At 34.3% G+C, this 22,988-nt stretch overlaps 2 protein-coding genes across 3 annotated transcripts in view; one reads left to right on the top strand and one right to left on the bottom strand.

Moving 5' to 3' along the window:
- LOC145248055 (tyrosine-protein phosphatase non-receptor type 13-like) overlaps positions 1 to 5,880 on the bottom strand; it is a 277,255-nt gene extending 271,375 nt beyond the window's left edge. Inside the window, exon 1 of one of the 2 annotated variants that reach the window (XR_013863319.1) lies at positions 5,405 to 5,880. The gene's annotated coding sequence lies outside the window, so the exon portion shown is untranslated. The remainder of the gene's footprint in view (positions 1 to 5,404) is intronic. The other variant, XM_080109809.1, reaches the window with a different exon arrangement.
- Positions 1 to 22,988, top strand: part of LOC145248057 (uncharacterized) — a 414,772-nt gene that overhangs the window by 46,678 nt on the left and 345,106 nt on the right. The window lies entirely within an intron of this gene.

A 22,988-nucleotide genomic window follows, 5' to 3' on the forward strand; every position in this document is an offset into this window, starting at 1 on the left:
TAGCACCGTTTCTAGTAATTCATTCTGTTTTTTTTTTCAACTATTAACAAAGGATAACGAAGTTAGTAACTTAGTTATGAAGTAACTGAAATGCATTCTGATGAATTTAATTTCGTAATTAATATTTGTAAGTAGGATTTAAAATGTTCATTTATTTTACGTTACTGCATTAAAAAAAAAAACAATCGTAGTCGTAAATAAAATAATATTACGTTGCTGAAGAAAACATCTATTACGTAGAGGAGAGAAACAAACGCGTGCACACATACAAACGGAGATGAGCGAAAATGTTCATAAAAATGGCATTTATAAAGAAAGCGAACAAAAATAAAGTTTGTATCCATAGTCACACCAATTGATAATTGAATCAATCTGTAAGTCATGGACTACTCTTTCTACCAAATTTCGTGAGAATCTTAATTAGTTAATCGCTACATGGACGGTTTAGCTGTGGCACCAAAATCAACAAAGTCTGTCATTTCTGAAATGGCGTTTTCCCTATTGATTGCGGTATGTTGCTGGTCCGCTGCAGCTCTAGGAGTTCAACTCGTCCAGGTTTTGCTTTCTCTCTTTGAGAAGGGGTTTACTCTATTGCTAATTGGAGAATGTCGAGCTACACAGGCTTTTTTTTTTTTTTTTTTTTTTTGTAAACCAGAGTGGTCATTCTCGGAGGCGCTGGCTCTTCAATCCCACTTTCCAACCCTATTGTCATAGCTTCTCTCCGTGCCGACTTTGTAACGGACACACGAACAGAAAAACGAGATCACTACTGACAACTACACAAAACAATGCGACCAAAATGAACAACATAAAAATCAGGACAGTAAAGACCCAACAAAACATTAAATGTAGACGCCGTAGGCAGATACGAAACGGTAAACTGGTACATCATAAATGAATACAGGAAACTATTTTCTAAGTTTTATATAGTCGGATAGTATATACTTTTTTTTTCAATATTCCATTTGACGGGGGAATTCCTATATATATTTGGTAAATAAATACATAAATAAGGTTAGTATATTTCGTGGTTGATGCTCGACTGAGCTTCAATCCCTGGTCCGTCTTATGAAATATTCACAAGATCTTAACAACCTACAACCACAGCAAAGAATTTTTTTCTTTCTTTTCTCTGGTACTAAAAGCCAAACGTAATTTTCTCATAAATAACTTAAGGGTAGTCCTAATTCCTGTTTCAAAACACATTATTATTATTATTATTATTATTATTATTATTATTATTAATCTTCTTATTATTATTATTATTATTATCATCATTGTTATTATTATTATCCTGAACATCATCATTTACTCACTAGGAATAGTCACACAGAACATCAAAGATTTCTATTTAAGAACAACCTGTGGTGTTCCCTGGATTCTGAGTGACAAGTCTTCCCAGATTTCCAGTACTCTCCACCTCTTTTGATAACATTTGCAGATTAGTTGCGTTATCGCAACAACCGTTATTACTATCATATGTTTATTGATAAAGATACGTACACTAATTCAATTAAAAAATTGCAATTGTTATTTTACTAACCACGAGAGGCCATGTTCAACATGGCTGCATTTTGCTGACACAGTCATTGATCCATTATGATAGACGCTTTCTTTTTTGCCAACTTTGTCTTGAAATAGTTCACACATCTTTTATGAATTTGATTGTTACTCTTAATTAAAAAAAAAAAAAAATCATCCGGAAATAAAATTATAAATTTTCTTCAATTGTGTTTTACTTCCAATGAGAAAAATAATATCGACCATAATGCACCAGTAACCGTGTAACCAAGTAGAAGTAAAGATTGCAATCATGAAAGCCCAGAATAATTTCGTAGGATGTGGTAGGTAGTGTCAAGTCTTTTAAGTTAGAAAAAAAAATGGCGGTTTCACTATAACCATTTTGACCATCGATAATCGCACAAAAATCGAAAATTAAACAAAATGCTGGTAGAACATTACATTTTCATACGATTAGTTACATTTATTGGGCGTGTTTTTACAAGAGTTTGGTTTAATTTCGATTTTGAGCCATTATCGGGGGTGCAAATAGCTTTAGCGAAACCGCCATTTTTTTTCGTCTTAACAACATTCGACATTACTTTTGTGTAATAAGTTAAACATGAAAAGGTAAAAGAATAACTTTTCTTGCCTTTTGTAACATTTATTTGTTGTCGATTCAGTTTTTTCATGCAGTTTTTAAAAAAATATTTTGTTGGTTATTGTAAAAAAAATTCCCGACTGAAATTTGAGGATTTTTTTTTTTAGATGCGGACTGATAATTAGAATTATTGGGATTATTCGGTTTACTATTATCGTACTCATTTTTGATGTTATTCTCACAAAGTATCAAACCGATCTGACTCGCGTCCTTCTTCAGATATATTCTGTTGAACTCACAGATCTGTACAGAATTTCGTGTGAAATTTTGTAAAAGTCATAAACACTTTCCATTCCTGTAAGGTGGTTGGGTCACATGAACATCAATCCGACTACTGGAAGGGGGGGCATTAATTTCAACTGGAACTTTGAAGGACTTCTTCCAGACTTTTGGGGATTTACATAACAGTCAGAGTTTCCGGGCACCAAACGAAGAAAGACGACCCCGCTCCTCTTAATTGGACAACCAAGCGAGGCTATTTTCACTGCTCCAAGAAAATACTTTTTACCGCCGAACTTTAATAATACTTTAATAATTCCTTTCTACACTATTTAAACTTCTGGCAACCTACCCCAAACGGTGTAACTTAAATAAATACATATCGTTTTTGTTTATAAAAGTTTCCCCCTTATATTTGACGACTCTCTTTTGTTATAAAATATGGACATTTTTCAGTATAGGCAACAAAACGAAAAGTAGTACCCCCCACACACAAATAAATGTTATCAAAGGCAAGATAAGCTACAACTTTACCTTCCTAGTTTCTACCAGTATTTTGTTTAATTTTCGATTTTTGAATGATTACCGAGACTCCTTAGACTGCTGTCTTATGTCAGACATTTTTTTCTTAAGATACGGTATTACTTGTATGTTCAAAGTAAAAAAAAAATTTTTAATAAGTTAAAACACACACGAAAAAAACTTATCCGGATAGGTAAAAGAGTAACTTATCTTACATTTGATAACATTTATTTTTTATTTTTTTACAAGTGAGTCACAGCTTATCAAGGCCCGAAGGCCACTCAAGGATAAAGGTTAATGAGTGCAAGGTAGTCACTGAAACTATTGCGGAGTGATCGTTAGTTGTTGAAATTGGGTCGAATTTGATTAAAGGGGCGGTCCAACAAGAACTTTTTTGCATTGGACTTAAAGACAACCATGTTGTAGTCAGCTGGAAAGCAGGCGAACGGAACAGAGTTCCACAGACGGGCAAGTTCAGGAAAGTTTTGTGTATTGCATCTAGTTTAGGCACAGATAGAGAGTGGGGGATAATTTTTTATAGTAGTTGTAGCCAGACAAGTGTTGTAGCCAGACAAGTGAGGTAAACCATGGATTGAAACTCAGGCGAGCATTTGCCATGAAAATAATGAGAGAACAAAGACAGACTCGCAACTTCTCTTCTATAGGAAAAAGGTTGCAGGGAAGAAAAAAGGCATCCCAACTAGGTTTATTACATTTTTACCATTTTTCGTTTCATTGTTTATACTAGAAAATTCCCCCAAATATTATAAAAGTTGGTCCTTCATCTGCCGAAACGTTGTGAGAACATCCAAGATAAGAAGAGTAATGAAATAATCCAAGTATCATAGATTTTTGTTCGTCGCAGACATTTTAAAACGGTTCCAATGAATAGCACTGTATTTGTTCATAATGTCTAAGATTCTTCTCACAAGGGAACCCATTTAGAAGAATCAACCGCGCTTAACAGACGTTTTATTATTTTAATAGTTCAGACTCTTCTTACAATATCGTTGCATTTCGTTAACAAATGAACTTCATTTTATTCAGTCATTAGCTGTACCTACTCAACGTTGCCCGGGAGATGTTTTACTTTCAGTTTTGCTCCACTCTTTTTTTCATCAAATTATTATTTTTTCTTTTTTAGGATGAGTGGGGAATTTTTATAATACCCCCCCCCCAAAAAAAAATGAAAATACAACAAATAAATGTTACCAAAGGTTAAATTAGTTACTCTTCTACTTACCTTGAAAGATTTTTGCGTTTGACTTATTCTAAAGATTTAGTTACTTCGAAATAAAAATAGTGATAAGTCTTGATATAGGACGAAAAAAAAAAATAGCGGTATTTTTACAGCTATTTTAAACCCTCGATAATAACTTAAAAATCGAAAATTAAACAAAATATTGGTAGAACATTACATTTTGGAGCAACTGATAACATTTATTGGATGTGTTTCTACCAGTATTTTAAATAATTTTCGATTTTTGAGCGATTATCGAGGATCAAAATGGCTGTAACAAAACTGTCATCTTTTCCTTTCTAACTCAACATACTTGACACTACTCTTGTTTCAAAGTAAATAAACGCTAGCTTTTGTAAAAATGTGCCCGATTTTATTAAGGTAATATTTTTATACCTATTTATAAAAATTTTGGACGTAAATAGCTTTTAATATTTGCTGAAAGTGCGCTGGTTGACCACCGGAAGACTTACTTTTAATAATTTGGTATTAAATTGTTAGGTGAAAGTACAGAATAGTGATAAAACACCTTCCCCAGATTAAATAATAGGTTTCTAAATAATTAACCCCAAAACAGAATACGTCCGATAACAAATACCCAACTTCTTAAAGGTAGTCAATCAGCGCATTTTTACCTAATATTTTTAATCTTTCAATAGATATGGATTTGCTAAGAATTTAAAGCCGAAAATATGTTTTAATTGACAGTTTAAATACTTCAAAATTCCCGGTGCCATACTTTTGTTAACATGATATTACAGCTTTTCAATCAGGTTCGTTGCTACTTTATTACTACGGTTGGAAACTCGTAATAATATTACACAGCAAGTACAATCTAAAATTAAGTTTAAATAAAAACTATGTTTTTTGTTTCTGAAATGCGGAGTGATTTTAATAGTTTTTGGCTTTTAGAGCACCAACGCCCGAAACTTAGACAATTAAAAGAAATAGTGCGGGTTATTATAAAGCAATGAAAAATTAACAGATTTATTAATATTTATTATATTAATAAGTAAAGAATCTAAATAGAGGCTTTCTATTTCGGTTTGAAATTTATTATTACTTGAGATTGGTGAGCCGACTTTTTGACAGAAAAAAAAAAAAAAAAAAAAAACACAAACAAAAAACCCGGAAAAGTTGCAGAACTCTGAGAACGGAAAAAACGGAAAACTTTTTCAAAAATATATATATAAAAAAAGCAAAACTATTGTTTGAAAATGAATTTCAACGAAAATGTAGAAAAAATGAATGTGTAAGCTTACCTTCAAATAAGACAGAGACTTTTCTCTGCAACGAAAAATGATATCGTAGAAGCAGCAATGCTTCCATGAAAACCTGTCAGAAGCGGAGCGGTAGTGAATTGGCGGCCATCACAAGGCAAATGCGATGCGAAGTGTTTGGGAGGCACCAAACACGGGTGGTGAGGTAACGGTGGAAGCGAGTAAGGGTTTATGGATGGCCGAAAGGAACATAATATATATCGAAGGCATGGCAACTCTTTACTAGTATTATTTTTTTAGATTAGATAAGAAAATACTTTTTCGAAAACACCACAGCGAGACGTATAATTATAGATATAATTCTAGGTGTGTATGTGTAGTTTCAATGTATTTAACCTATCTATCTATCTATCTATCTATCTATCTATCTATCTATCTATCTATCCTTGCCATTTTCTTTCACACACACACACACACACACACACACACACACACACACACACACACACACACACACATGATTATAAATTTCACTTTTTAGAATGGAGTTAACCACACACACTGATAAGTCCGATTAAACGTATTCTTGTATTTTCTATTAAACAAGGACAAGAATATTATTTAATGAGGCCGAAACATTTATTCGGATCATCTTCTATAACACAAATCTCACCTGTATGTATGTATGTATGTATGTATGTATGTATGTATGTATGTATGTCTACGGTTTCGACAGAGGTGACGGATTTTCACGAGATTGGTATCGTTTTGAAGCATGGCCCTTCGGACGACAAATATCGAAAAATTAGCTAAAACATTAATTCCTTCACCCTCAACTGGGCACTTTTCTACAGGGTGGAGTCGTATTTTTCGGCGACATTTTCGAAAGTCATCCTCTCTTTTCGATTGATTAGTCTTAATTTAAACCTTCGCCACGTCTAGTTTAGCGATGGACGTAACAGCAAAGGCGTCACGTTTTTTTTACGTTTTTTCCTCCTTTGCGGTACGGGTTCGAGCATGCCTGCCTACTACCACTTTTTTTTTTTTTTTTTTGCTCAACACACACCTCCAAACAACCGGGCAACGCCGGGCACTCAAGCTAGTTTTTTTTATTAAGTCTTTATGCCTTTTTAGGCGCACAAGACGTTTTCCAGAAATCAATATAAACCCATGAATACCGCTCAAAGTTTTGAAATCCACACTAAAACTTTCACTTTTTTTTTAAAACATTTTTTTTATAATTTTAAAAGTTATTAGCTGACTTTGGCCACTCATTATCGGTTTGCGAAGTTTACTTGAATTTCTTGAAAGATTAATGCGAACATTCCAATACGCGAACATTTCAATTCGCAAATTTGTTGTGAACACGAAACAAACGCTTTCACATTTATTTATATAAACATTAACATGTTGGTAATTTCAGATACAGTTTCTTTATTTGTGAAACGTGATCGTAAAGAAAGGAAAAGAAAGAAGAAATCAATTTGTTTTTTATTACGTGTAGTTCAGAAACGGATCACAACGTATTGAAAATCTAGTCGACTGTAAAGGAAGATCTGAATACAAATGCTAAATATTTGAACAATAAAACAATATTGTAAAGCAATAAAACAATATTGCAAAACAAATAAAACAATATTGTAAACCAAATAAAACAATATTGTAAAACAAATTATTTGTTGTATTGAAACCAAAACAATCATAGAGATAAGATAAAATAAAATTAAAAAACTAAAAGTTAATTAATAAAATGTATTTTTCAAAACTAATATGCAAATTAGTTAACATTGCGACTAATGTCATATCTATACTTATCTATATATAATATCAGTACAGAAAAGGACTAAATTTTGTAACTCGCAAGAAATTATTGACTTAAAATGAGTGCTTTATCAAAATTGATGGTTGTATATGATGAAATTTGTTCTCATTTTTGCACGAAATACTAGTTCCTATTAAACCACATTAATATCTAACTGTACATCGAACGGATACCATAATATTAGTTCGCTGCATCTTATCATGACAAAGATCCATACAACATTTTAGTCAGATCGGCTCAGTAATTTCCGAGAAAAAGGGGAACAGTTATACAGATAGGCCAAGAGAAATCTAAGATGGAGTATGTGTTTATTTCGCAAAGTTCAATTAACTTAAATATGGCGTTTTGAATTTACCGTTAACAAGCTGGGCGGTCCGACATTGCCCGGTTTTGAATGATAATTAACGAATGTTTCACAATCCCATATTTTTATTGTTATCGAAATCAGTGAAATGACCTATTTTTCATTCAAATCGATTGATTACCTGCTCTAGTTGGGGTCCCATCGCGGTGCACCGAGAGAAAGATTTACATGCCTCCCCTAGGTTGGTTGTTTTGTTTTACAGCAGATCAACTCTTTTCGCGTTATTCAATGGCGAAACCAGTTATTTTGGAAATAGTATTGATGTTGCATCCAGTTATTTTGTAGAAGGTTTTTATTTTTTTGTATCTTCAATCGCTAATTTGTGGTGTTTGGTTTGGTTGTTTTTTATAATGGATTTTATCGTTTTTGTTCCCTGCCCTGCAGAACATGAATGAGTTTTGCAATGGGAAAAGGGAAAGGGTTATGGCATTAATTTTTAGTACATTTTAAGTTAGGAAACCAGTCAAGAAGTGGGAGAGATAGAAAGAGAAAGGGGAAATGGGAAAAAAGAAAAGGGGGAAAAGATGGTTTTTTTTGGGGGGGGGGTTTGGTTTTGCAAAACATAAATTAAGTTTTGCAAAAGGAAGTAGAAAAACAAAAAACATCACAAAGTGCATTTCGTCTCAAGAAGCCAATATCTTCAGACAACCTGATCTAGTAGTACCAGCCGCAGTGACTTAGTTCACAGCACATTGTAGTCCACATTGCACTGTAGAAAACCTACTGTTCATTTGATAAAATGTTCTTTTATATATAATGGCTTGAATTAAAGTTTAAAATACAAAAGTCAAGTATCATGGTTCAGCTGTGCTCTAAACAGAAATATTTTCATTTGGAACGCGCTCCTATTATATCAATGAATTTACGGTTGAGTTTAAATGCCGGACCTTTCTGCTTGTGTAGTGATAATGGCTTGAATTAAAGTTTAGAATGAAAAGTCAAGTATCCTGGTTCAATTTTGTTTTAAACAGAAACATTCATTTCGAACACGCCCCTGTCATATCAAAGAAACTACTATTGATCATTTGTGTTTATGCGGCAACAAGAATTATATATATATATATATATATATATATATATAGAGAGAGAGAGAGAGAGAGAGAGAGAGAGAGAGGGAGAGAGAGCTGTTGTTTATTTTATTTTTTTGTTAGCGATACTTCATGGATGAATTCAATTATTTATAGAAAAGTGCATTTTTACCTAAATGCGAGTTGGGAATAATGTTCCCTTTGACCAATTTGGTATCCCAATATACACACACACACACACACACACACACACACACACACACACACACACACACACACATATATATATATATATATATATATATATATATATAGTTATATATATATAGTTATTCATAAAGTTATGAACAGTTCATAGGACCAGAGCAAAGCCGTGCTGAACTGCAAGTATATATAATTTCTAGGGTATATATATATATATATATATATATATATATATATATATATATATATACTTGCAGTTCAGCACGGCTTTGCTCTAGTCCTATGAACTGTTCATAACTTTATGTGCATAAGTATAGATATATGAAAAATTTGTACGCATATCCAGGTAACCAACATCTAAAATTTCAAGTGCTTGGATCCAAAATTAGCAGGGGAGTTTGGTAAAGTCTGCAAAGGTCAACTTTTTCAACTTTGGCCTCTTGGCAGCCAAACTTTCGCCCAAAAACTGATTAAAAAATATATTATTAAAAATATATATACAGAGAGAGAGAGAGAGAGAGAGAGAGAGAGAGAGAGAGAGAGAGAGAGAGAGAGAGAGAGAGAGCATGTCTGAATACCCTTTATATAAAATTTCAAATGTTTAAACCCAAAATTGGCTGAGTAATTTGGTAGAAACCGCAGAGGTCAACTTTTTAAAAACTTTGATTCCAATTTTAAACCCTTAACATTTATTGTTTTGGGCTCAAATCAAATAAAAAGTTTGATACATGTCCAAGTAACCTACATCTAAAATTTCAAGTGTTTAGACCCAAAATTAGCGCAGGAGTTTGGTAGAGTTTTCAAAGGTAAAAACATTGAACTTTGATGCCTTGACAACCAAAGTTTTGGTCGAAAACCGATTTAAAAGATTTTTCCATATATCAATAGCCCTTATGTCAAATCTCGAATCTGTAGACTGAATATTGACAGAGTAGTTTGGTAGGGAAATGTGCACACACAGACACACACACAGATAGACAATTTCACTTGCATATATATATATGTATATATATATATATACAGAGAGAGAGAGAGAGAGAGAGCGAGAGAGAGAGAGAGAGAGAGAGCGGGGAGAAACAGAAGGAAGAATGACTGAATTTCTAGAATTATATTTGTCCATGTGTTTTTAAGTATAGAAAAAACTGTAATTGTTATCATCATTACGGATGTACAAAGGCGTTAATGAGCAGTTGCATGGGTTTGAGTATAAGGAAAATTACAGAAGCCCTTTTCCTTGCAACGTGTAAAGGTTTTTGCAAAAAAAAAAGAAGAAGAAAAATACTTCCTGTGTGCTGCACATTCCCAATAGGACGGCACTTCAAGGAAGATCCGTACATCGGCTTAAACGTATATATAGCATGTGAGTATTTACGCACATAAATCTGGCGAAATTAACTTTGAACGGCACCTTCAACTATAGTTTGACTTTTAACGGCCCTGTGACGCCTACTGTGCACGTACCGTTTCAGTTTTTATTTTTTATTTTTGCTTTTCGTATTGCCATCCGAACTTAACATTGTAGCATTATCTATTCATTTCTGTACGTCTACACATACATTCGCCAGAGCTCCAGACCCAAACTATCTCCTCTTTTGTGATGGTAAAGTGTATTCCAATCAGTAGATATAAAAGAGAATGCTCGAGAAAATATCTTACTCTATTTCTGTTTCGTCTAGCCTGAACACATGTACACACATATTTCACGGCATGTAAGGCATTAGCCTCAACTTTCACGCACACATGCACCCGGATACATCCTTTTCAAACTTTATTCTATGCATTGGAAAATATGTGCATATATTTTCATGGACACAATCTCAAAGCTAACCCTGTTAAGTTTGAGAGAAATAAATGTTTTGCATCTAATATTGTTTCCGTGTTGTTTCTTTGTTTCATTTATAATTGCTTGTGTATATGTGTATAGACGAGAAATGCTGACTGAATATTAGCAGACTCCTTCGGGGTAAATGTTAGTTTAAACGAAAGGCATTTTTTTTTTTTTGCTTTTTACTTTTCATTCAACAAATTGTTATATTTAGCACTATTATTATTGACGCCAACATATGCTTATGACAATATCGCTAACTTTCCGGTAAACTTCCCTCATATGCATCAACGTTTGAAGCATAACATTTTGTTGATCCTTAGAAAATATTCGTAGACATTTTTAGTTTTACATTTACACCCCATATTGACATTTTTTTTTTTAAATATAAATGTTGAACATTAATTTAGCAATGGATTTTTATGGACTGTAAAAAATTAATTGCGTCGCTGTTCACACTCACTATTCATCTAAATATATTACTAAAATATTCATAGAAAACAACAGAATTACATTAATAATTTGATTTTTATGTATAAATTATTATCATTTATGATTATTCAAAGAAAAACAAAGAAAACACCCACCATTAACTTTTTATTTGAGAAAGAAGGATATATTTTCAAGTTCATTTCAAGCGGTGGGGTAAGTTTGGGGTGATGGTCTGACTTGTTATTTGTTTTCTTGCTTCTCTTCAGGATTTGCATTTTTTCCGGAGGATAGAAAAAAGGCACGTATTATACTCGCTAACTTTCATGTGATGAGACGTATATTGGTTTTTATTATAGAACGGAGGATATATACATCAGATTACGTTTAAAACTCCCCAAATTCATACTACATCCACTCTGTTGCACGAACGATATACGCGTTAATTAATAAACAATTCTGAGTCTTCTGGAAGTGGAAAGTTCATTATGGGTGATAATAATTAAGAATAAGGGTTAGGGGTAGGGTTAAAATTTCTACCTTTTTTGTTTTATTTTACTTCAGTCGAAGTTCTCAAAAATCAAGGGGCTCACAGCCTGGGGCTAACACTTGAACTCTATATGAGATACATAGATATTCGCATGTTCCATTTAACTTCTTTATTTCTCAAAACTGAGTTAGCAAAGAAATTGAGAACAATTTTCCTCTCCCCAATAAACCATTTTCATACGTTGTAGCATATCTTTCATTTTGGTCTCTTGGCCTTACTGGATTCCCGGACAAGAATTTATCTAGTCTGGTGGAGCATCCAGCTTCGTGCTGTTACTTGAGGTAACATCACTTGGAGAAGGTGCACCATTCCTTCAAAAAGCTAATGTGGGTTAGCCATTGTGAAGAGATCTTATTTGGGTTGTGAATACCATGTGATTTTGAATATTTGGTCAGTGTTTACTTCTATGGAAAAAGTATCCTCATGTTAGGTTGTTCTGACAAACCCCTGTACAGTCTCTGTACACTCGAGGACAGTGTCTAGTAGGCATTCAAGTTCTCTCCCTATGTGATTTTGAATGTTTGGTCAGGGTTTACTTCTATAGAAAAAGTATCCTCATGCCAGTTTCTTACTTTTTTTTTTTCATTTTTCTTAAACTTTTTCTTCTAGGGGATGGGACATCCAACCAGATGTCTGACATTTACCCCTATTTTAGTGAGTCCAACCAAGAGATCTTTTTAGGATTCTAGCCGTCCCTTTCAGTGCAATCGTTTGTATTTCACTTGCACTTGGTTAACCGGGTATGTTGCTATGTACTTTTTAAAGTTCTTTTTCATAAGCCCAGTTGCTCCTATGATGACTGGTATAATTGAAACGTCTTTTAATTTCCAAGTTCGTTTCATATCATACATAAGTCCTTGATACTTTGTTATCTTTTCCCTCTCAGCTCTGTTAAGCCCTGTATCATTGGGTACACTGACCTCTATTACGGTCGCTTTTTTGTTTGCTCTGTCCCAAATCACTATATCTGGTTTAACAGCTGCGTTTTCTAGATATGTAGCAGTAGGGATTATGGATTAGGGAGTATGTAGTCCGAATGGCTGATAGAATGATAACTCAATGGATAAAATAAAGGTTAGTTTGAAAACCCGCATAGGTTCCGGGTTCGATTTAAAGATCGCTAAGTTCGAAAAGAAGAAGGTTACATCGGCCGTCGCATTGTACCCCCCCCCCCCACACACAATAAAGATAACTACGTTGAGAATACTAGACCGAATAACACACACACACACACACACACACACACACACACACACACACACACATATATATATATAACTGTAAATTCGAAACGTGTGTCTGTAGGTTTAAAAATAATTGTTCATATTTATGTAAAATATTATTGTTGCAGGATTTATTTTAGAAAAAGTTAAGCCCTCTTTAGGAAATCAAGAATGCGGCCAACCTTTGTTATATACTGATGTGTATAAATGACGAGTGTATATACTCCAAATCGTAGTATGCTGTATAGCTGTATGTGTATACTCTATAGATTAACGTGTCTGTGTCGTCTAAATATTTACAACCGTTTATTTGTTATCGGCTAGTGTGAACTCGTGTATATATAATGCGTGGGTGTCAGTGTTTACACATAAAATACAGTTCATTTTATACGGGAAAGTTGTTTTAACAAAACGTATACATATATATATTCTTGTTTCGAGGTGCTGAACTAAGGCATATGCCTTGTTTTCTTTTTCTTCCACCTTTGAATGGTTCTCGCAGGTTGCCACGCTGCCGAAATTCTTCCCTCCGAAAGAAAACACCAAAACACGAATTATATATTTTATATATAATCGTATTTCACGGACTGGATCCCCTTCCGAATCTACAACGCTTTATCTGTTATGTTACATTATGCGCCCCTCAACTTCCGGGCACGCCAAGAGACCAACCCTGAAGCCTAAACACCGTCTCCAACTTAGTCGCTGACTCTCAGACTAAGATTCTCGAACTGATTACATGTATAAATCAAACTCTTTCTTTGTTTGATTCTCTGACGTTACTATTCACATAACTAGTCTTATTCCAAGTCGTTGTTTTGATACAAAATTATATTTGTCATTGTTTCTAAAATTCCAAAATTGTTATATGAATATTTAAAATACCTTATCCGTTTCAATAACATTCGTTTTTCTCTAATGGATTCAAAACATCTAATAATAATACTTAATTTCCCCCTTAATTTCTGATAACCTACGGAGTCCAAGGTGGCTTTGCGACTGCTCGCAACTGACGGTAGTCATCATCTCCTACACTGATGAGAACGTAAGTTCGAAACGTGTGTCTGTAGGTTTAAAAATAAATATTTATATTTATTTAAAAATATTATTGTTACACCCACACAAACACGCGCGTGCGCGCGCACACACACACACACACACACACACACACACACACATTAGTTTACACTTGTGTAAGACGTATGGCAAACTACTTTAGCTGTGGGGCCGTGGTGCACCCTTTCTTCATAGTGAATAGACCTTTATTTGATGAGAGCTCCAACAAAAATACACACCGGAAATACTTTCGTAATAGAGCCTTCTTTCGGCCCATTTTGCCGACGGTAAAGTTAATCAGGAAGACAACAATTAAGTAATCTGCCGATTCCATTCGCAGCTTGTAATTCTCATTTCTCTCCGTCCCACTCACCTACTAATAAATGATTCAATTATGACGCGAACGCACTAATGGCATAGTTTTTCTTCGGACAAGCATCAAGCAATGCTGCTTAAAATAATATTTTATTTGAAAGAAAATAGAAAGCATCGAATAGAATGATTGTATAATTAACGTTACATTTTAAAGTTTTGCAAACGGTATACATTTCCTGTCGATAATCTCATGTAGAGAAAACATAAAAATGTTTATCTTTAAAGCAGGGTTGGCAAGTTTTTGGTGTAACCTCGTATTTACAAAGAAAAGCGACTTCCTGTTTTGAAAGTCGTCCGCCCTAAACGTCGTAACTTAATCCGAAAACATAGCTAGATTACCTTCCAGATAGTCACTGATATATTACGTACTTATAAAGAAGAAAAAAAAACTGTCCGTAAACTGCAGAAGTATCTGCGTTTTTTTTAATTTCTATAAATATTTATTATTAAATATCATTAGTCATTAATCCAAGTAATGTTTAAAATCACGTTAAAGCAAGTAACGGTGGTGTGGTCATATATTTTTGTTTAGATGGAGATAATGATATTTTATTTTTAATAAAAATATTTAAAACCAGATCAAATATTAACATTAAATTCGATATCGATGTAAACACAGTTTTTTTTAAATTTTTTTATTTTTTTTATTTTATAGCTGTAATTATTTGGAACTGCTAACAGATATTTTGCTTAAGGGTATGAATTTATTTACTTAACTATTATCTAACGATAGTAAAATTTTCCTACTTATTTAAAAATTAATACCAGCATGCCGCCAGAAAAGTGCATGCAATAAACTTAAAAAGTCTGTTTTAAACAGTTAAAAACACATGTCAGCTGCGGGTATAACCTCTTCAACAATTTTATCCATGATATACATTTGAAAGAACGTAATATAGCGTTGATTTACTGAAACGCAATATGGCGGGATCCCCAGATTAAATTACATCATTTAATGGCGACGATTTTCAAAACAGGAAGTAGATTTTCTTTGTAAATATGTGGTTACACCAAAGCTTTTTTATTTTGTTTTGAAGTAGTCGGTTAAAAGAAAAACTGAAAGAAAATACAGCGAAAAAGTATTTAAAAGAGAGATGCTTATTTCTCCTGAAATAATAATTTCTCTTCTCAGTTATAACCTCCCTTGTATTCCAGAAAGTCGTATCTGATTGGTCAAAACAATTTTTCTTGGCCAAACACTGGAGGATGACCTCCAATCTGTAGTGGAATGGGGACATAAATGGATGGTCACATTCAATGCTGCCAAGACTAAACTTCAATAATTACAAGAAACTTTCTCTGTCACCAATAGCAATGGCCAGTGACTCCCTGTCTGAGAGTACATCTTTCAAACTGCTTGGCCTAACGTTCACAGGAAACATGATTTGGAACAATTATATTGAAAGCATTGCCAGGGCCGTTGCGAAAAAGGTAGGCTCTCTCTACCGTGCTAGAAAACTACTGACACCTGAAAGTATCCTGTACCTCTATAAGGCAACCATTCGCCCATGTATGGAGTATTGTTGTCACATTTGGGCTGGTGCATCTGCTGCTAGTCTCTCGGTCCTAGACAAGGTTCAAAAGAGAGTCGCCAATCTGATAGGCCCTGAACTGGCATCTAAGCTTCAGCCTCTGTCCCATCGACGAAATGTTGCATCCCTCTGCCTTTTCTACAAGTATTTTAGTTGTAAATGCTCTGACGAACTGCAGACACTTGTGCCCCCACAACGTGAGCACCCTCGACAAACCCGACAGGCTGCTAAATCCCACCCTCACACTGTAGAGATCCCTAGATGTAAAAGATCTTTTTACTCCAATAGTTTCTTCCTCAGAACCACTAGACTCTGGAATTCCATTCCAGGTCCCTGCTTCCCCAACAGTACTGACGTGCAGAAGTTCAAGTGTAACGTGAACCGACATCTTGCTGCCCAAATCCCAACATAGTGCCCCAGTAGTTGCTGCCCCTGATAGTAGCCCCCTACACCAAAGTGACAATGTGCCTTGTTTGGGGTGAAAATGTAATAAAAATTTTTTTAAAAAAACATGGCCGGACAAAGGCAAAGTAGCACGTGTTCGACACGGAAACGTCTTGTTAAGCACATTTGAGTACGAGAAAACTTTTAAACAAGAGACAAGGCGTTATTATGGAAAGTACCTGTAAATAAATGTTTGTTGTTTCATTAAAAAAAAACAAATGAATCGAGTTTTTTTCTTGTCTTTCTTTTCTTTGCAACTGTCTTTGCGCTAATGTGACCCTTGTCAAAATTCACACTAGCTAACTTAATCCCTACTTACTGGCGTAGCGCACTGCTTGTCACGATAACCTTTTCCCACTTACATGCTACTATGACTAATCACACATACGTCCTACCGTAGACACGTACGCTTAAATCATGCTATAGACAGCCACATCAGCATATCACATTCAACGTAAGAACAAACTTTTATCATTACAAACATTTCACAACAGAACATTTTCTTACTTCCAAGATTGTGTATGAAGTTTGTATATTTGAATATAAGACATTTGTATTGCTTATATTTGTTTTACGTATTTTTGTGTCTAAAAAAACTATACACCCGAACGATTCCCTCTTCCCAGCTATTTGACACCGGCGTCAATTAAATATTAGACAAAAAAATAATATTCCAATATAGCCAACAAAACGAAAAGAAAATTCCACCATCACCCCCCCCCCAAAAAAAAAACAACAAAAAACAAACAAACAAACAAACAAACAAAACAAAAAAAATAGATTAAGATGAGCAAATTATTGATGTTTTTAAAAATAAGTATTGAACAGAAATCATTTGAAAGCCACCACATGTTTTAACAACGCGTGGATAATAAATAGGGGACATTAGTCTAGACTGAATAAGCGGATCCTTTCCGGTAAAAACGAGTTCTCTCCACCCCTTTCCCTTTCTCTCATATGCATATGATTTATGTGGGAGACTAAACATACGTTTGCTAATTCAAATATATCTATTTGCACTCTTCTCTCTACCTGTAATGGCTTGTCGACGCCACTCTTCATATTCTTTTCCCTTCCTTTGCTATAACGTAACTTATGGACTGGCAAAGATTGATTGTGATTGTTATCGTTGTGATGCCCATAAAAATTCCAATTTCATGTCTTACACACACACACACACACACACACACACACACACACACACACACACACACACACACACACACACACACACACACACATGAAAGGAACTTTTTGTGTGTGTGTGTGTGTGTGTGTTCCTTGTAAACTCCTAAACTGCTGGGCCGATTAAAAACAAAAAAATTCACACTAATGTACTTTATGTGTTTGGCAGTGTCCGTAAAAAGGTTTTGTGTCAGAATGTCTTCGATAAGTATCGATAATCGATAATCGATAATCGATAATCGAAAAAAAATTCCATGAAAGAAGGAACAGGGGATTTTGTCAACGCCTTACATCACAAGTGCATTTAAGAAGTTTTATTAAAACACAAGCAGAAAGGACAGGCATATAAAATCAACAGTAGGTTCTTTGATATGACATGGGCACGTTCGAAATGAATGTTTTTGTTTAGAGAACAAATGAACGACGATACTTGACTTTTGCATTTTAAACTTTAATTGAAGCCATTATATATAAAAAAATCATTTTATAAGATCAACAGTAGGTTCTCTACAGTGCAATGTAGACTACAATGTATTGTGGACTAAGTCACTACATGAAAGCACGTGAAGCTTCCTCCCGGTGCAACATAGTGTGTCCCCAACTAGAGCAGGCAATTAATCAATTTGATTGAAAAATTGCTGATTTCACCAATTTTGATGACAAATATGGGAATGTGAAACATTCGTTGATCCCCATTTAATCCCGGGTCTCCCCACTAGTATATGTATGTAAAAGGCATTTTATCCATGTGTAAGTGTGTCTGCGTGAGTTCGTTTCCTATAGATTAAAAACGGTTGGGCCAATGTTTTTGAAACTTTACACAAATGTACTTTATGTGTGTGGAAGTGTTCTTAGATAGGTTTTGTATCGGAATGCATGCGAAAGGTAGCGAAAATCGAAAAATCCTATTAAAAAAGGAACAGTCTATTTTTAACAAAGTTAACACTCTTATACAGCCTAATATCATGCGTGCATTTATACATACATAAAATTTAATAGTGAAATATAAATTTTCTCTTATGAAACTTTATGGGTCCAGTCTAGAACTTTTTATTACGACAAGCTTAACTTCCTAATCAGATGATTGGTTTGTCTATTTTATCGCATATGAACTAATTTTCAATAATAACAATAATAATCTATAGATCTTTCGCTCAGTGGTTCCACAATCCTCGTCTGACACTAACAAAAGGATAGAAATAGAAATTTCTCCGTTTGGATGTTTAAAGAAAAGATATGGACACATCAACGGTTCTGAAGTTAAGACTTTACAATGTATCGGTAGTTCCTATGGCTGTGTACGCAAAGGTAACATGGACTATACTAGCAGGGTACGAGAAGAGGTCATGTGTCTTAAAATGAAAATTATTAGAGTGAAGAAACGCGCACAAATTTAAATGAAAAGTGAAAAATTGTATCCAAAAAATTGTATCCAAGAATTGTTTCCAGAAGAATTCTTTTTCTTTTTTCTTTTTTTAAGGAAAAAAAGGATGATTTAAAAAATACAAATTTTATATGAACCTTTAGGTGAGAAAATTAAGAATTTTGAATCGTTTGGAAGTTTATTTTAAAAAGAGAATTAAATTTGAAGCGATCTCTTCAAAGGGAAAAATATGGGAGAGAGAGAGAGAGAGAGAGAGAGAGAGAGAGAGAGAGAGAGAGAAAAGAAAGGGACATTCGAAGAATAAGTCTTAAGAAAGAAAAAAAAATTTGTATGTTTAATGCATGCTTTTTCTTTTTTCAGCTTTTTTTTTTCAAGTTAGTTTGTCTTTTTATTTCGATATAAAATTGAAACTAGTTCTAGTATTTTCTCCAGTTTTCGTGATCGTTTTGAATTATGACAATTACTGCTATAACTATTTGTTATAACTAAGGCTAGGACAACAGCATATTCTTTCCATTGTTTTGACTTTCGAGTGTGTATTCTCAGTTGATTAACTGTGTCGGATATATACTCGAGAGTCAAAACAATGAAAAGAACATTCTATTGTCATAGTCCTAATTATGACCTTTGTTTCTCGAAGCGATAATCATTTTTTTAAAAGAATTGTCTTTTATGTATGGATTCATTTTTTTTTTAAAGAATTGTCTTTTATGTATGGATTCATTTTTTTTTTTTAAAGAATTGTCTTTTGTGTATGGATTCATTTTTTTTAAAAGAATTGTCTTTTATGTATGGATTCATTTTTTTTTTTTTTAAATATATTTTGTGTTTAATATGATTGATTATTTTTATTATCTTGTATTACTTTTGGTTAACGAAGTTAATCGTGCTTTGATCAACAAAAGCAACGGTTGGTATATTTTTAATATTTATAAAACTGTATCGAATTATATTTCTGAGTCTAATTCATCATTTGCTCCTTTTTTGTCTTTGTTCTGTAACAATATTTATAAGCGATTCCAACGAACACCAAAAAGCAAAGTGCTTTAATTGCTTACGCTCTTTATTTATTCCTTTCGTTTGGATTCACTTTCTTCTGCACTCCTAAAGCAAGTAAGTTTGGCATAAACTTGTTAGCTCAAAGTATTTTCGACCAACGAAAATCGTTTCAAACTACAAAAAGTAACACGTCTAACCTTGTCCGGGAACCAACACGTTGTAGCCTCAATCGCAAAACAAATAAAGAATAGAAAAGAACTTCGACTCGCATTTTTTTTTGTTGTACAACAACATTTATTTCTTCATTCTCTCGTTACCGTTGTGACGTCCGTCATGTGATCGTCTTCTCGAACGTGCACTCGAACATCATCCAAGCATCTAACGTGATCGTCTTCTCGAACGTGATCTCCTTTTTATAGTCTTCTTTTTACTTATCGACGTTATTTCATCAAGCATATAATAATAGAAAAAAAAAAAAAACCCCAGTGTATTTCTTCTCTTCTGCGCATCCGTAGAAAAAAGTCCGTTGCTCCACCTCTTTAAGACTTACATGGGAGTCAAATTCAACCAATCACTAACTGTCTTTGAGTTGAAACGACCGTTAGTCAGCGATCCTCGTTTTTCCCGCCCCAATTACTACCGTCTGTCGTTATCATCGCCACATTTTGGCGTTAGGATGTCAAGTTCATGCGTTTTCTTTCCTGTTCCATAATTTCGTTCATTCGTTGCTGCTGGCCGTTCTCTCTATCTTCCACCCTTACATACGAACGTGACCCTGAAAACCGTGTCACTAATTCCGTTTCTACGAGGGAACTGATGTGGACAACGGGAAGCGATGGAGCGATGGGGATGTGTGTGTGTGTGTGTGTGTGTGTGTGCGTGTGTGTGTGATAAATATAGAGATAGATAGGTAGAAATAGATAGAGAGAAAGAGAGAGAGAAATATATACAGAGAGAGAGAGAGAAAGAGGAGGAGGCGAGAGAAGCAGAGAGAGAGAGAGAGAGAGAGAGAGAGAGAGAGAGAGAGAGAGAGAGAGAGTGTGTGTGTGTGTGTGTGTGTGTGTGAGAGAGAGAGAGAGAGAGAGAGAGAGAGAGAGAGAGAGAGAGGGGGGGGGGTTCATTACACTTAATTAAATGTAATATACATTCATTCAATCTGTGCGTTTACTAAAAAAAAAAATGCTATTTGAAATCTAAGCATATCAACGACAATGCTATTCTAAACTCCAACGTATCAGACTGACAAAAATATTTCATGACAAACCAATGAAACTATTGCAAACTTAAAGGTGACAGACCAACAAAATGCCATCTCAAATGAACAGATCCTCTTACGAAGATGCTTGGACGCATATGATTTTATATGCGTCGATTGAACGACTTAATTACCGGACACCCGACAGACAAAACCTCTGACGAAGATGCAAGGACGCATTTATAAATGTCGTGTATAAATTACAAGGCGCAGGAAAGGCACCCTAATGGTTTCTCACATAAAAAATAAAACAAAACAAAACAAGTAAAAAGAAAAAAAAAAAATCAAAAACAAAAACAAATAAATAGGAAAAAAAAAAAATTCTGGTTGACTTTTCATTAATAGCCGTTGTTTTTCAGTTATACAATGGCGATTATTTACAGATGTTGTGTCTATCGAAACTTATTTCACACTGACCAGGGTGCTGTTTTTTTTGTAAAGGAAAAAAATTATAAAAATAAGTTTTAGTCTGTGTTTGTACTTTAATTTGATTTTGCGTTGTACTGTTGAACTTATTTATTTTGTTCGTGTCATCTATTATTTAAAGTGCAATTCTCCCCAACCTCTTATTCTGTCCATATAAGAGTCCATATATACAAAACAAACACCCACAAAGTTGTTATATTCTTAATTAGCGTTGCCCTGGATAAATAGTATCTAAAATTTAGAAAAAAAATCATTCTTTGACCCTTACTAGCGCAGATTGCGTTGGGGAGAGGGTTATTTTTTTATATAGTTTTGTAGTAAGTTATAAACATAGCATATCAACAAAAAATGATATTCTAAGAGAGGAATGGGCCGGACAGAGGAGAAAGAGGGGTGGGTAAGTCGTGGGGACAAGAGAAAGATAAAGAGGGGTAGGGAGATAAAAGTTTCAATAGAAATATGTTGCACTTTTGCTACGGGCAACGCCGCATATGCCTGCTAGTCTTATATAAATTGAGATTTTGTCTGTCCGTTCGGCAGTCACAATTTTTAATGTAATACGACATTGTGGACATTTTTAAGCATAATAAAACAAATGCATTGCAAAAATGATCTCATTTCGAAATATTAGAAATCAGAACTACTTTTAGAAATGGAGAATATTAAATTAACCCTCATCGCCGCAATGTTGAATCACTATTTGTTTTACAAGTAATTCAATGGAATGTGCTCCAACGAACTTGCTGCACTGGTGCCACCTAGACGTATATACTCTCGAGTAATTTGACAACCAGCTAAATCACACTCGTACACTGTAGAGGTCTCCAGGTGCCGGAAGACATTCTACTTCAATAACTTCTTTAATCAAACTATCAGACTTTGGAATTCCCTCACTGCTCCCTATTTCCTTGATCATACCAATATGCAGAAATGCAAATGTAATGTGAAAAAGCATCTCGCTTCACAAAATAATTCAACTTCACAAATCGATAAAAGTTCCATTATCGTATTTTCATTATAAGGTAAAGCTAGAAGCTCAAACAATCTAACTCGAGGTAGACAAAGCCAAAATAAAAGCATTAACCCCCTCCCCCCAACTTCCAACCTTTGAGTACCCGACATAAAATCAGTTAGGTCGGCCAGTCTTTCCTTCGTTTACGATATGAACTCAGGAAGTTAAGGGTCAAACTCTCCGGACCAAAAGATAAGTTAAGCAATCTTTCTATAACTTTTCAAATATATTTGTCTTAATATCGCTAACATTTGTGTATTACAAACATTTTTTTTCTTATTTCAGCTTTGACTTAAACTCTAAACATTTAAACTGTACTTATCTTGTAGTAAGGGTGCTGGAAGTAAACGTTTCATCTGAGCTTACGTTATCCGCCTAAGAGTCAGGGACCCGAACCTTGGATTAACCACTAAAGAGGCTGTCCTATCAGCAAGTGCAAAGTACTGGGGCTGCTGTAATGCCATTGAATGACTGGATTCTGGACCATAAAGTAGTTTCTGGTGGGCTTCTCGG

The sequence above is a fragment of the Euprymna scolopes genome, chromosome 26 (genome assembly GCF_053919585.1).
Source record: "Euprymna scolopes isolate OS-2025 chromosome 26, ASM5391958v1, whole genome shotgun sequence".
Lineage (NCBI taxonomy): Eukaryota > Metazoa > Mollusca > Cephalopoda > Sepiida > Sepiolidae > Euprymna > Euprymna scolopes.